Source organism: Notolepis coatsorum (assembly GCF_963971535.1).
Source record: "Notolepis coatsorum genome assembly, chromosome: 11".
Taxonomy (NCBI): Eukaryota; Metazoa; Chordata; class Actinopteri; order Aulopiformes; family Paralepididae; genus Notolepis; species Notolepis coatsorum.
Genome location: NC_140175.1, coordinates 245,525 through 261,796, shown reverse-complemented (window position 1 = coordinate 261,796; position 16,272 = coordinate 245,525). Strand labels below are relative to the sequence as shown.

The 16,272-nt window shown below is 46.2% G+C and overlaps 3 long non-coding RNA genes across 3 annotated transcripts; 2 read left to right on the top strand and 1 right to left on the bottom strand.

The window, feature by feature from the left end:
- The first annotated feature begins 8,001 nt into the window (after positions 1-8,001).
- LOC311236543 lies at positions 8,002-13,326 on the top strand. Its single transcript, XR_014620220.1, has 6 exons — positions 8,002-8,117; positions 11,987-12,215; positions 12,309-12,582; positions 12,687-12,864; positions 12,961-13,037; positions 13,256-13,326. It is a non-coding gene; the product is annotated as an uncharacterized lncRNA (long non-coding RNA).
- Positions 13,327-14,095: 769 nt separating this feature from the next.
- LOC311236429 lies at positions 14,096-14,777 on the top strand. The gene is made up of 3 exons (XR_014620213.1): positions 14,096-14,215; positions 14,345-14,493; positions 14,639-14,777. It is a non-coding gene; the product is annotated as an uncharacterized lncRNA (long non-coding RNA).
- Positions 14,490-15,326, bottom strand: LOC311236430. The gene is made up of 2 exons (XR_014620214.1): positions 15,186-15,326; positions 14,490-14,960 (listed from the first exon to the last, which is right to left on the bottom strand). It is a non-coding gene; the product is annotated as an uncharacterized lncRNA (long non-coding RNA).
- Positions 15,327-16,272: the final 946 nt, after the last annotated feature.

Sequence of the window (16,272 nt, the reverse complement as noted above, 5' to 3'; positions counted from 1 at the left end):
CACAGTCCTCATATCCCTCCTAGTTACACACAGTCCTCATATCCCTCCTAGTTACACACAGTCCTCATATCTCTCCTAGTTACACACAGTCCTCATATCCCTCCTAGTTACACACAGTCCTCATATCTCTCCTAGTTACACACAGTCCTCATATCCCTCCTAGTTACACAGTCCTCATATCCCTCCTAGTTACACACAGTCCTCATATCCCTCCTAGTTACACACAGTCCTCATATCTCCTAGTTACACACAGTCCTCATATCCCTCCTAGTTACACACAGTCCTCATATCCCTCCTAGTTACACACAGTCCTCATATCCCTCCTAGTTACACACAGTCCTCATATCCCTCCTAGTTACACACAGTCCTCATATCTCTCCTAGTTACACACAGTCCTCATATCTCTCCTAGTGACACACAGTCCTCATATCCCTCCTAGTTACACACAGTCCTCATGTCCCTCCTAGTTACACACAGTCCTCATGTCCCTCCTAGTTACACACAGTCCTCATGTCCCTCCTAGTTACACACAGTCCTCATATCTCTCCTAGTTACACACAGTCCTCATATCCCTCCTAGTTACACACAGTCCTCACATCCCTCATAGTTACACACAGTCCTCATATCTCTCCTAGTTACACACAGTCCTCATGTCCCTCCTAGTTACACACAGTCCTCATATCTCTCCTAGTTACACACAGTCCTCATATCTCTCCTAGTGACACACAGTCCTCATATCCCTCCTAGTTACACACAGTCCTCATATATCTCCTAGTGACACACAGTCCTCATATCCCTCCTAGTTACACACAGTCCTCATATCCCTCCTAGTTACACACAGTCCTCATATCTCTCCTAGTTACACACAGTCCTCATATCTCTCCTAGTTACACACAGTCCTCATATCTCTCCTAGTTACACACAGTCCTCATATCTCTCCTAGTTACACACAGTCCTCATATCCCTCCTAGTTACACACAGTCCTCATATCTCTCCTAGTTACACACAGTCCTCATATCCCTCCTAGTTACACACAGTCCTCATATCTCTCCTAGTTACACACAGTCCTCATATCCCTCCTAGTTACACACAGTCCTCATATCCCTCCTAGTTACACACAGTCCTCATATCCCTCCTAGTTACACACAGTCCTTATATCCCTCCTAGTTACACACAGTCTTCATATCCCTCCTAGTTACACACAGTCCTCATATCCCTCCTAGTTACACAGTCCTCATATCCCTCCTAGTTACACACAGTCCTCATATCCCTCCTAGTTACACACAGTCCTCATATCCCTCCTAGTTACACACAGTCCTCATATCCCTCCTAGTTACACACAGTCCTCATATCCCTCCTAGTTACACACAGTCCTCATATCTCTCCTAGTTACACACAGTCATCATATCTCTCCTAGTTACACACAGTCCTCATATCCCTCCTAGTTACACACAGTCCTCATATCCCTCCTAGTTACACACAGTCCTCATATCCCTCCTAGTTACACACAGTCCTCATATCCCTCCTAGTTACACACAGTCCTCATATCCCTCCTAGTTACACACAGTCCTCATATCCCTCCTAGTTACACACAGTCCTCATATCCCTCCTAGTTACATACTTTGACAAATGTAGCCTATATATTTAAGTCAGTTCGGTCTTTGTGTGCCAAACATTATTTAAGGCAAACCGCTGTAAACCTTTTTTTTTTTCAAATAAATGAAAAGCATGTTTACATTTTTGGAGTGTTACATTTCTTTTTTAAATAAAAAACAACGTATACCGAACCGAACCCAAAACCGTGATACGAACCGACCCGTGGATTTTGTGAACCGTTCCACCGCTAGTGCTCAGTATATTGTGGTATGTGATGATGACATGAGGGTAATAATGATTTGTATTTTCAGGCTGTATCGGCGCCTATACAGCCTGAGAATACAAAGAATTATTACCCTCATGTAGCGTACTGTACATTACTGTACACGTTGGCCCACACACCGCCATACTGAGTGCACTTTAGCCAGCTAGCAGCTGTGTTCCCAGGGATGAGGAAAGGTCCACCCACACACACACACACACACACACACACACACACACACACACACACACACACACACACACACACAGACACACACACACACACACACACACACGCACGCACGCACGCACACACACACACACACACGCACGCACACACACACACGCACACACACACACACACGCACGCACGCACACACACACACACACACACACCTACACACACACACACACACACAGATCATCTTTCACTGATCGCCCAGCAAGACCAGTTGGGCAAACATGGCCTGTGTGGGAATCAAACCTGAGAATGGTTTGTTTGTGCGCCGCTGCCCACTGTGTATGTTTCTCTTGATTCACAAGGGATGACTTCACGTGTCCGAGAGAGAGGGAGAGGGGGAGAGAGAGGAGATAGAGAGAGAGAGAGAGAGAGAGAGGGAGAGAGGAGGGAGAGATAGAGAGAGAAAGAGAGGGAGAGAGAAGAGAGAGATAAAGAGAGAAAGAGGGTGAGAGAGAGAGAGAGAGGGAGAGAGAGAGAGAGAGGGAGAGAGGAGATAGAGAGAGAGAGGGAGAGAGGAGGGAGAGATAGAGAGAGAAAGAGAGGGAGAGGGAGAGAGAGAGGAGATAGAGAGAGAGAGGAGGGAGAGATAGAGAGAGAAAGAGAGGGAGAGAGAAGAGAGATAAAGAGAGAAAGAAGGTGAGAGAGACAGAGAGAGAGAAAAAAAGAGGCAGAGAGAAGAGAGGGAGAGAGAGGAGATAGAGAGAGAGAGAGAGGGAGAGGAGATAGAGAGAGAGGAGAGAGAGAAAGAGAGGGAGAGAGAGAGGAGAGAGAGAAAGAGAGGGAGGGAGTGAGAGAGGAGATAGAGAGGGAGAGAGGAGATAGAGAGGGAGAGAGAGAGGAGAGAGAGAGAGAGAGGAGACAGGGAGGAGATAGAGAGAGAGAGGGAGAGAGAGAGAGAGGAGATAGAGAGAGAGAGGGAGAGAGGAGATAGAGGAGAGAGAGAGAGGGAGAGAGAGAGAGAGAGAGGAGATAGAGAGGGAGAGAGGAGACAGAGATAGAGAGAGAAAGAGAGGGAGAGAGAAGAGAGAGAGAGAGGAGAAAGAGAGGGAGAGAGAAGAGAGAGAGAAAGAGAGAAAGAGGGAGAGACAAGATACAATATATATACTTATTACATGACGTTTTCACATTCGCCGAAATGCTTGCTTGTGATTGGTCAATAGCCCCCCGACAACGGTCATTATTTTTCAATAATGACCGCTGTTTTTTCAATAATGACCGCAGTGCGCAGCTGTTGGCAATCAAGCCCACATCAGTGCAGCAAATCAGACACACCTGCCGCGCTGCACTGACAGCGGAGTGTGTGTAGATTACAGCGGAGCCAGAACAGAGGCTGCCCGCGATAATAATAATCACTTTATTTGGGCTGACAGAGCCACAGAACAACTGCGATTTGTCAAATGAATTAGGTATATTGTTAGTAAGTTAGCCATGTAATAAGCGGGATAATGTATAGCCTACTCGGTCATTGTCGCAAAATAATTGACCTTCACTGACGTTTAAAACACCTCGGCGCGGCGCCTCGGTATTTTAAACTACGTGTCGGTCAATTATTTTGCGACAATGACCTCGTAGCCATACATTATCCCTTACTTATACTACTACCTACAAGAAGAAGAAGAAGAAGAATGCAGATTAACACACACATGCAAGATGGGCACAGGAACACACACACATGCACTGAGTCTCTGGTGAAATGTTCTCTGCCCATCCCATCCCGTCGTCCTTCCCCTCCAGGGCAGCCGGGGGCAGCCGGGGGCAGACGTGGGCCGTGCCCGGGGACCAATCCAAGTCCGTCTTCGCCAGGGACGCGACAGTGTTTTAGCGATCTGTTGTGCATGTTTTTCCATTGGGTTTCTCTTATCGGGAGGGGAAACCCTTGCGAGCATGTGGGGGGGGGGGGGGGGGGGGGGGGGGAGAACATGCAAACTCCACACAGAAAGGCCTGGGAGATACCCCCCCCACCTGGGTACCTGGCAATGTGGAAACCTGGTCCCCAAGCGGGAATCGAACCCAGGACCTTCTAGCTGTCAGGCGACAGTGTTAACCACTACACCACTGTGTATAAACCTATCATGCCATTGAGTCTATACTACTATACTTATACTACCTATCATGCCAACAAGTCTGTACTACTATACTTATACTACTACCTATCATTCTAATGAGTCTATACTACTATGCTTATACTACTACCTATTATGCTAATGAGTCTATACTACTATACTTATACTACTACCTATCATTCTAATGAGTCTATACTACTATGCTTATACTACTACCTATTATGCTAATGAGTCTATACTACTACCTATCATGCTAATGAGTCTATACTACTATACTTATACTACTAGTCTACTACCTATCATGCTAATGAGTATACTACTAGACTTATACTACTACCTATCATGCTAATATGTCTATACTACTATGCTACTATAGTTATTCCAATACCTATTATGCTAATATATAGGGATGCCCCGATCGTTATCGGCCGATAATCAGTATAAATATGCGATCGGTGAATTCCGATAATGAGTCATATTCGCCGATCGCGGAAACCGATCAAGCGGAGATCTCACTCGCTGTCTGTCTCAGACACACAGGACCTGCAAACTGCCGCTCCTCCTCCTCCTCCCTAGCCCCGCCCGCACCCGTGTACAGTTTGTAAACACAGAGGACTGAGAGGAGGCTCTGCTCGAGTCTATAGTGCATTCGACGTGAGCTAATGTTAGCTACCTAGCTATCGTTACTGTTTAAACAAAATTACCCAGTCAACTATTCACTTTTAGTAGGCATTGTCTAACCGGTATCTAGCCGGCTAGCTACTGATAGCTCCTGATATCAACAAATGCTCCAGCAAGTCTAGTAGTGCATGTTGATACCTCCGTTTAGCTCACGTTAGCTCACGTTAGTTTACTGTTCAAAACGAAATGTCCCATTGAACTAAATAGTTCACTGAGGCGTCGTCTTAACGTTATATAGCCGGCTAGCAGTAGCTACAGATAGCTCCTGATATCAATGTCTTATAACATTGACTCGATGCGTATTCGAGCTGAGGGCTTGTGAATGTGATTTATACCAATACTAGGGTCCAGCTGCAGCGCCGGAGGGTCCAGCTGCAGCGCCGGAGAATCCTGACTGGAGCTGGAGGCTACTCGAGTACACACAGACAGTGGAGCTTCCTTCTGTGGCCTCTATAAAGTATATGCCGCACACATCAGGCATAAAGGGGAGAAGGTGATTGATGACCCCTCTCACCCTGGGTACTACCTCTTTAACCCCCTCCCCTGACCCCTCTCACCCTGGGTACTACCTCTTTAACCCCCTCCCCTGACCCCTCTCACCCTGGGTACTACCTCTTTAACCCCCTCCTCCCCTGACCCCTCTCACCCTGCTTACTACCTCTTTAACCCCCTCCCCTGACCCCTCTCACCCTGGGTACTACCTCTTTAACCCCCTCCCCTGACCCCTCTCACCCTGGGTACTACCTCTTTAACCCCCTCCCCTGACCCCTCTCACCCTGGGTACTACCTCTTTAACCCCCTCCTCCCCTGACCCCTCTCACCCTGCTTACTACCTCTTTAACCCCCTCCCCTGACCCCTCTCACCCTGGGTACTACCTCTTTAACCCCCTCCCCTGACCCCTCTCACCCTGCTGACGACCTCATTAACCCCCTCCCCTGACCCCCCTCACCCTGGGTACTACCTCTTTAACCCCCTCCCCTGACCCCTCTCACCCTGGGTACTACCTCTTTAACCCCCTCCCCTGACCCCTCTCACCCTGGGTACTACCTCTTTAACCCCCTCCCCTGACCCCTCTCACCCTGGGTACTACCTCTTTAACCCCCTCCCCTGACCCCTCTCACCCTGGGTACTACCTCTTTAACCCCCTCCCCTCTGGTAGAAGACTCCAAAGTCTCAGGTGGAGGACATCTCGTTTTAAGAACAGCACATATCCTGAGGTGCACATAGCACTCTGGCTGTCCGTCACCTGAACTCAAGCCCTAATGCAGACAGACAGGCACTCTGTAAGGGCTAGCAGACAGACAGGCACTCTGTAAGGGCTAGCAGACAGACAGGCACTCTGTGAGGGCTAGCAGACAGACAGGCACTCTGTAAGGGCTAGCAGACAGACAGGCACTCTGTGAGGGCTAGCAGACAGACAGGCACTCTGTAAGGGCTAGCAGACAGACAGGCACTCTGTAAGGGCTAGCAGACAGACAGGCACTCTGTGAGGTCTAGCAGACAGACATGCACTCTGTAAGGGCTAGCAGACAGACAGGCACTCTGTACTATAAGGGCTAGCAGACAGACAGGCACTCTGTAAGGGCTAGCAGACAGACAGGCACTCTGTAAGGGCTTGCAGACAGACAGGCACTCTGTACTATAAGGGCTAGCAGACAGACAGGCACTCTGTAGTATAAGGGCTAGCAGACAGACAGGCACTCTGTACTATAAAGGCTAGCAGACAGACAGGCACTCTGTACTATAAGGGCTAGCAGACAGACAGACAGACAGACAGACAGGCACTCTGTACCATAAGGGCTAGCAGACAGACAGGCACTCTGTACCATAAGGGCTAGCAGACAGACAGACAGGCACTCTGTACTGTAAGGGCTAGCAGACAGACAGGCACTCTGTACTATAAGGGCTAGCAGACAGACAGGCACTCTGTACTATAAGGGCTAGCAGACAGACAGGCACTCTGTACTATAAGGGCTAGCAGACAGACAGACAGACAGACAGACAGGCACTCTGTACCATAAGGGCTAGCAGACAGACAGGCACTCTGTACCATAAGGGCTAGCAGACAGACAGACAGGCACTCTGTACTGTAAGGGCTAGCAGACAGACAGGCACTCTGTACTATAAGGGCTAGCAGACAGACAGGCACTCTGTACTATAAGGGCTAGCAGACAGACAGGCACTCTGTACTATAAGGGCTAGCAGACAGACAGACAGGCACTACTGTTTATGAAAATCCCCCGTCGCTCTCTCTCTGTGGCATTTTTAATATAATAGCTGACGCTGAATCAGTTAAGGTGATGATCTGCACAAACAAAAATACTCTTAAAGGGGCTATGCGTTATAAATGTCATTTTTCAGTCTCTAGCATTGTATTATAGTAATAGGAGTTCGTATCAATGTGTTTTTGGGCCTAAATACTATATTGACGAATTCCTCAGCTACAGCCCATCCCCTATTTGCCTCTAGTAAATCAGGTCATGTTGATTTGACGAGCTGGGCAACGTCACGGGGCGCTGTTTATAGCGCAAGGTGATGTGATTGGCTGTGTGGTTTTACCTAATGCCCGCCTCCATTCTTGGTACCTGGAGCCGATACAACCTGGAAACAGAAATTGCCGTCACTCGCCTCAATTTCACGATGAGCAGCAAACCCCGCAGATGTAATGTTCCTGGTTGCAGAGCTACCGAGAAGTCTTTGCACAGTTTCCCCGTTGATGCCGAACTTCGCCAACAATGGAACAAGTTCCTTTTTGGTGACCCTCCAAGTTCCGTTGCAACGTCTAATACTCGGGTTTGTACTGCACATTTCTCCGCCGACGACGTCACCAATCAAGGTATTTTTGATGCTGGAGTGGTCTCCATGTTGGTGCTAACCAAAAGAGCTGTGCCTTCAATACGCGACCCGACACAAGAAATAGTAAGTAGATATGTCGTGTGAGATATGTTATCATAAATACCATCTAACGTTATAGTAACTGCTGCTCTTTATAAAGTAACGTTATAGAAAACTATTGAAGCAAGCTAGTCATAACTTCTAAATAAAAGAACACAACTAGTGAGAGGTAAACAAGGTAACGTTATATTTAGTGGCTTGTATTATATTGTAATTGATTTACGATTTGGTAACTCTTAGGCCACCACAAGTTCCAGCGGCAATGTACGCCTTTCTCCTGCTTCAAGGGACTTCAGTTGCCAGACAGACAACCCAAAGATTCGTTCTGTTGGTACACAGCTTTCTATGAAAACACTTCGTTCGCATGTCAAGAGTCAAGGTAGGTTTGTAACTCAGTGTGATGTAATGTAATAATGTGTAATAATGTGACCCAGAATTGTTTAGATTGGCCCCCTTCACCCACCGCTTTCACCCAAAGCTGTAAAGGAATGTGGATTGTTTGTATAGTGTCCCCCCCCCCCCCCCACCTCCAATGTAAATTACCCAGTATGGTTGTCAATATACAGTATATATACAGTATATACAGTCAAATGTATATACTCCCTTTTCTTGACTCCTTCAGTATCACAAACAGTACTGTATTTGCAAATCAAATTTAGCTCTAGTGTGGTGACCCATGTTGGCGTTACACAGGTCACAATGCTAGCTCTAGTGGTGACCATGTTGTTGTTACACAGGTCACAATGCTAGCTCTAGTGTGGTGACCATGTTGGTGTTACACAGGTCACAATGCTAGCTCTAGTGTGGTGACCATGTTGCTGTTACACCAGGTCACAATGCTAGCTCTAGTGTGGTGACCATGTTGGTGTTACACCAGGTCACAATGCTAGCTCTAGTGTGGTGACCATGTTGGTGTTACACAGGTCACAATGCTAGCTCTAGTGTGGTGACCATGTTGCTGTTACACCAGGTCACAATGCTAGCTCTAGTGTGGTGACCATGTTGGTGTTACACCAGGTCACAATGCTAGCTCTAGTGTGGTGACCATGTTGGTGTTACACCAGGTCACAATGCTAGCTCTATTGTGGTGACCATGTTGCTGTTACACCAGGTCACAATGCTAGCTCTAGTGTGGTGACCATGTTGCTGTTACACCAGGTCACAATGCTAGCTCTAGTGTGGTGACCATGTTGGTGTTACACCAGGTCACAATGCTAGCTCTAGTGTGGTGACCATGTTGGTGTTACACAGGTCACAATGCTAGCTCTAGTGTGGTGACCATGTTGCTGTTACACCAGGTCACAATGCTAGCTCTAGTGTGGTGACCATGTTGGTGTTACACCAGGTCACAATGCTAGCTCTAGTGTGGTGACCATGTTGGTGTTACACAGGTCACAATGCTAGCTCTAGTGTGGTGACCATGTTGCTGTTACACCAGGTCACAATGCTAGCTCTAGTGTGGTGACCATGTTGGTGTTACACCAGGTCACAATGCTAGCTCTAGTGTGGTGACCATGTTGGTGTTACACAGGTCACAATGCTAGCTCTATTGTGGTGACCATGTTGCTGTTACACCAGGTCACAATGCTAGCTCTAGTGTGGTGACCATGTTGGTGTTACACCAGGTCACAATGCTAGCTCTAGTGTGGTGACCATGTTGGTGTTACACCAGGTCACAATGCTAGCTCTAGTGTGGTGACCATGTTGGTGTTACACAGGTCACAATGCTAGCTCTAGTGTGGTGACCATGTTGCTGTTACACCAGGTCACAATGCTAGCTCTAGTGTGGTGACCATGTTGGTGTTACACCAGGTCACAATGCTAGCTCTAGTGTGGTGACCATGTTGGTGTTACACCAGGTCACAATGCTAGCTCTAGTGTGGTGACCATGTTGGTGTTACACAGGTCACAATGCTAGCTCTAGTGTGGTGACCATGTTGCTGTTACACCAGGTCACAATGCTAGCTCTAGTGTGGTGACCATGTTGGTGTTACACCAGGTCACAATGCTAGCTCTAGTGTGGTGACCATGTTGGTGTTACACCAGGTCACAATGCTAGCTCTAGTGTGGTGACCATGTTGGTGTTACACAGGTCACAATGCTAGCTCTAGTGTGGTGACCATGTTGCTGTTACACCAGGTCACAATGCTAGCTCTAGTGTGGTGACCATGTTGGTGTTACACCAGGTCACAATGCTAGCTCTAGTGTGGTGACCATGTTGGTGTTACACAGGTCACAATGCTAGCTCTAGTGTGGTGACCATGTTGCTGTTACACCAGGTCACAATGCTAGCTCTAGTGTGGTGACCATGTTGGTGTTACACCAGGTCACAATGCTAGCTCTAGTGTGGTGACCATGTTGGTGTTACACAGGTCACAATGCTAGCTCTAGTGTGGTGACCATGTTGCTGTTACACCAGGTCACAATGCTAGCTCTAGTGTGGTGACCATGTTGGTGTTACACCAGGTCACAATGCTAGCTCTAGTGTGGTGACCATGTTGGTGTTACACAGGTCACAATGCTAGCTCTAGTGTGGTGACCATGTTGCTGTTACACCAGGTCACAATGCTAGCTCTAGTGTGGTGACCATGTTGGTGTTACACCAGGTCACAATGCTAGCTCTAGTGTGGTGACCATGTTGGTGTTACACAGGTCACAATGCTAGCTCTAGTGTGGTGACCATGTTGCTGTTACACCAGGTCACAATGCTAGCTCTAGTGTGGTGACCATGTTGGTGTTACACCAGGTCACAATGCTAGCTCTAGTGTGGTGACCATGTTGGTGTTACACAGGTCACAATGCTAGCTCTATTGTGGTGACCATGTTGCTGTTACACCAGGTCACAATGCTAGCTCTAGTGTGGTGACCATGTTGGTGTTACACCAGGTCACAATGCTAGCTCTAGTGTGGTGACCATGTTGGTGTTACACCAGGTCACAATGCTAGCTCTAGTGTGGTGACCATGTTGCTGTTACACCAGGTCACAATGCTAGCTCTAGTGTGGTGACCATGTTGGTGTTACACAGGTCACAATGCTAGCTCTAGTGTGGTGACCATGTTGCTGTTACACCAGGTCACAATGCTAGCTCTAGTGTGGTGACCATGTTGGTGTTACACCAGGTCACAATGCTAGCTCTAGTGTGGTGACCATGTTGGTGTTACACAGGTCACAATGCTAGCTCTAGTGTGGTGACCATGTTGCTGTTACACCAGGTCACAATGCTAGCTCTAGTGTGGTGACCATGTTGGTGTTACACCAGGTCACAATGCTAGCTCTAGTGTGGTGACCATGTTGGTGTTACACAGGTCACAATGCTAGCTCTAGTGTGGTGACCATGTTGCTGTTACACCAGGTCACAATGCTAGCTCTAGTGTGGTGACCATGTTGGTGTTACACCAGGTCACAATGCTAGCTCTAGTGTGGTGACCATGTTGGTGTTACACAGGTCACAATGCTAGCTCTAGTGTGGTGACCATGTTGCTGTTACACCAGGTCACAATGCTAGCTCTAGTGTGGTGACCATGTTGGTGTTACACCAGGTCACAATGCTAGCTCTAGTGTGGTGACCATGTTGGTGTTACACAGGTCACAATGCTAGCTCTAGTGTGGTGACCATGTTGCTGTTACACCAGGTCACAATGCTAGCTCTAGTGTGGTGACCATGTTGGTGTTACACCAGGTCACAATGCTAGCTCTAGTGTGGTGACCATGTTGGTGTTACACAGGTCACAATGCTAGCTCTATTGTGGTGACCATGTTGCTGTTACACCAGGTCACAATGCTAGCTCTAGTGTGGTGACCATGTTGGTGTTACACCAGGTCACAATGCTAGCTCTAGTGTGGTGACCATGTTGGTGTTACACCAGGTCACAATGCTAGCTCTAGTGTGGTGACCATGTTGGTGTTACACAGGTCACAATGCTAGCTCTATTGTGGTGACCATGTTGCTGTTACACCAGGTCACAATGCTAGCTCTAGTGTGGTGACCATGTTGGTGTTACACAGGTCACAATGCTAGCTCTATTGTGGTGACCATGTTGGTGTTACACCAGGTCACAATGCTAGCTCTAGTGTGGTGACCATGTTGGTGTTACACAGGTCACAATGCTAGCTCTAGTGTGGTGACCATGTTGCTGTTACGCCAGAGCAGGTCACAATGTGTGAGTGTGTGAGTGAGTGAGTGAGTGAGTGAGTGAGCAAAGTTATCAATAAATCCCTTGTTTGACTAAACTATGTTTTGTAAATAGGTGTTCAGGCGAAAGTCGTGTCGCTCTCGGTGGGGACACAAAATACTGGATACTGGTCTAATCAACAGGGACCATCCACGTCAACACCTGTGAAGGGGTTTAGACCCAGTAAAAGACCACGACTGGAGTCTGATGACGATGGAGTGACCGACAGCTCGATCGATGTTCCAGAGCCGCAGGATTCCACTTTCAACATTGACTCTTTGATTAGCGAGCCCTCGATTCTAGCGTAAGTTAGTTGTTACAAACATCTCCATGGCCCGTAAAAATACAAAAGCTATATAGTTGTGCCGTGTTATTTATTTGTGTTTTTCTCAAGCAGGGAACCGTCAAAACCAATCTATGAGGTCCAGAAATACATCGTTTACGAAGACAGTCTACTGGAATTATTTCAACAGTGTCCGGTGTGCGATGCTCAATGTCATATCACCAAAACTACGCGAGGGACCTTCTTGGCTGTCTCCCAAGTTTGCCCCGGTTGTAAATATAGCCGTAAATGGGCGAGTCAGCCTCTCATCGGCAGCACACCAGCTGGAAATATTCAGCTTTCTGCAGCAGTTTTTTTTACTGGCTCATCTTTCACCCAAATGGAGAAGGTATTTGATTTGATTGATTTGATTGACAAGTCAGATATACATTATGTTTTTGTTTGTGATTCACACGTGCATATTAACAAAGCGTTATTCATTTATTCTTTTAGGTCCTAAATGCGTTACACGTCTCCACAATAAAGTACAGAGCGTTTCGGGTACACGCCAAGAAGTTCTTGGAACCTGCTGTTCTAAGTTTGTGGACCAAGGACCAAGACGTTACCCTCGCCAGATTAAGCGAGAAAGAAAGCGTGATAATCGGCGGTGACATGCGAGCCGATAGTCCAGGTTAGAAAAAGCTCCCCAATGACAAATTCCTACTTTATGAATACATTTTTAATATTGCACTACATTGATTGAAATTGTTATTATTATTTTCAACAGGCCACAGTGCTAAGTACGGAAGTTACTCTGTGATGGAACTCGCCACCAATCATGTCATAGACGTCCAACTAATTCAGGTAATTAACAAGTCTGAAGAGACACTGCACCCTTCATTGTGCTCAAACGAACACAAAGCTCTCGGTCTTGAATCTTGAATCGCTGTAGGTGTGAAGTGGTCTGGCTGGCTGTGTGTGTGAGCGGGGTGTGAAGTGGTCTGGCTGGCTGTGTGTGTGAGCGGGGGTTAGGAAATGTTAATTGTGGAATTTTGAAAAGGCTATTCCCTTCCTTGTTCCAGAGCAATGAGGTGGGAGGCAGCTACCATATGGAACTGGAGGGCTTGAGGAGAAGCCTCGCTCTTCTGGACGCCAAATCCGTGACCTTGGACTGTATTGTCACAGACCGTCACCCGCAGATCCAAAAGTACCTGAGAGATCACGACATCAAACACTTCTACGATGTGTGGCACGTGGCCAAAGGTATGTCGAAACGCATCCCACATTCAATTCCACCCCTCCTACCAACCCCCCCCCCCCCCCCCACCCACCCAACCAGTACTGTAATTGCAAATCTGGTATGTCAAAAAATGTAGATGTAGCAGTACTGTCTATCTGTATGTCATGTATGTCATACGACTGTTATGTAATGTTATGTTATGTTATGTAATTCAAGGTCTGTCTAAGAAGCTTGACAAAATTGCACAGGCGAAAGACTGCAAGGTCATAAAAAAGTGGCGCCTGCACATTTCAAACCACCTCTACTGGACAGCTGCCACGTCGAAGTCTGCCGATGAGAGGGTTGCTAGGTGGAAGTCATGTCTCAATCACATGATGAATGTACATGAACACGACGAAGAACCACTCTATCCGCGTTGTCTTCATGCTGACCGTGTATCAAGAGATAGTAGCAAGTGGGTTAAACCTGGTATGTCTGTCTGTCTTTCATCATGAATATATACTCAAAATATTTATTTATGTCCTCATTCTAGATTGGTGTGATTTTCAAATGTATACTTGCTTGAATAATTCTAATCTACTGTAATATACTCTAATGAAATATCTGAATGCAATTTCTTTTTTACTTTAGACTCAAAACCGGCCCACCAGCTCGAGAAGGTTTTGCTAAACACAAGGATCATCAAAGATGTCGCCAAATTGAGTCCACACCATCAAACGTCTTCATTGGAGTCCTATCACAGTGTGATTTTACGTTTTGCCCCAAAAAACGTGGTTTTTTCGTACATAGGAATGCTTTGCAGGTATTTTATATTGTGTACAAATGACTAATTATGGACTCCTGATTTGTCAAATAACTCATTATGTTGCATTAGATAACCTCAGATCAACTACAAATATATTGCTTGTGCTTATTGAAATTTTCCTTTCAGACTATACCTAGCTGCCATGCATTTCAATGAAAACTCAAATCGCCAGCAAGCCATAAACGCTTCTGGAGAGCCGGCGTACAAGATGAGTTTTCCAAAGGCCAAAAAAGGTGGACACACAATAAAACCAAGGAAAATCCCAGCGACATTCAGTAAGTAAAAATATCAACATTTATTATTGCACACACATGACCTATATAAATAGAAAAATATTTCCACTTACAGTGGAATACAATAAATTGAATAAATAATAACCTTTTTAACATGACAAAACAAATAACAATTTCTCATTTACAGACTATGTCAACCAGCTGATGGCGCTCCTGTTTGACTCCGTCGTTCGTGACCCCCAACAATATATCCAGGTGGTAGAGGCGATTGCCATCCCAGAACCTTTGTGCGCACAGTTCGACAGGCCTTCCATGGAAGAAGCGGTAGCCGGCTATGTGTCACGATTCAATCCTGTACCGGTCTGAAGCCAGTATAGACACCATCAACATCCGGAAATTCTGTGCGGATTCGAACCACGACACAGGATGGGATTACTACCCTCACTCTGCGGCCTAAGTAGCCGAAGCACCACGCGACAAAGCATCTGTACGCGATATATCTGAAACGGCTGAAGAAAATCAAGTATTATATTTATGCACAAATAAAATAAAAAAAAAAGCTGGGAAATAACCATTTGTCATGTCATGTCATTGGACAGTAGCAAGCATTGATTATATGTGATGTGCAATAAGGATTAGATTGTGTTTGCAAGAAAGATTAGTATAGTCTGAGAGATGCAAGATGGAGAAACACCTGTAAAAAAATATATAAATCTGTAATAAATATTATTTACTTATTGATTCCGCTTTCTGGTATCCGGCCAAAATCTGCCTTGTAGATATTAGTTGCCATTTGGATGGTATAGGGGTTGAAGCACACTGGATCCAATCCCGGATGATCAACCATGCACAGTAGTCCAGTTGGTTCCTGGTTAATTCGACGTCTGACCTATATATATAGAAAATTAAATCGTTAGCCATATGCATGGTTTTCAGTGCTACCAAGATGCAAGTTTGTGTTACTACTTTACCTGTGGAACTTCCATGCAGCATACATTCTCAGTCTCTGTTGGCATCCGTTCACAATTTCCGCACGTGCACCTAGTAGATTTGAGGGTGAATGAAATTATCAATCAATGGAGGCCAGAGAAAGACTTTCGTCTTGTTTACATCAGGGTCCCCCAATTTCAATCGTCAAGTACAGTTAGTGTCAGTCAGTACAATCAGTCACACTGTTCACAGAAGCAACAGTCAATCATCTTTATCTTTCAGTCACACTGTTCACAGAAGCAACAGTCAGTCATCTTTATCTTTCAGTCACACTGTTCACAGAAGCAACAGTCAATCATCTTTATCTTTCAGTCACACTGTTCACAGAAGCAACAGTCAATCATCTTTATCTTTCAGTCACACTGTTCACAGAAGCAACAGTCAGTCATCTTTATCTTTCAGTCACACTGTTCACAGAAGCAACAGTCAATCATCTTTATCTTTCAGTCACACTGTTCACAGAAGCAACAGTCAGTCATCTTTATCTTTCAGTCACACTGTTCACAGAAGCAACAGTCAATCATCTTTATCTTTCAGTCACACTGTTCACAGAAGCAACAGTCTCCGAGCAGAGACTCTCATCGGGACAGAGTGTGTGTTTTCGACGGGCCGCGCGCGACAGAAGTACACAACTATTATATAACAGTAAGTAACTAATAGTGCAATTAATCAACTTACCAATCGGAAACGATGTAACGTAAGCCTCGATCGCTGTTGTTTGGGGGTTAGTGTCAGTACAATCTAACGTTAGTGAGTGTGTGTTTTCGACGGGCCGCGCGCGACAGAAGTACACAACTATTATATAACAGTAAGTAACTAATAGTGCAATTA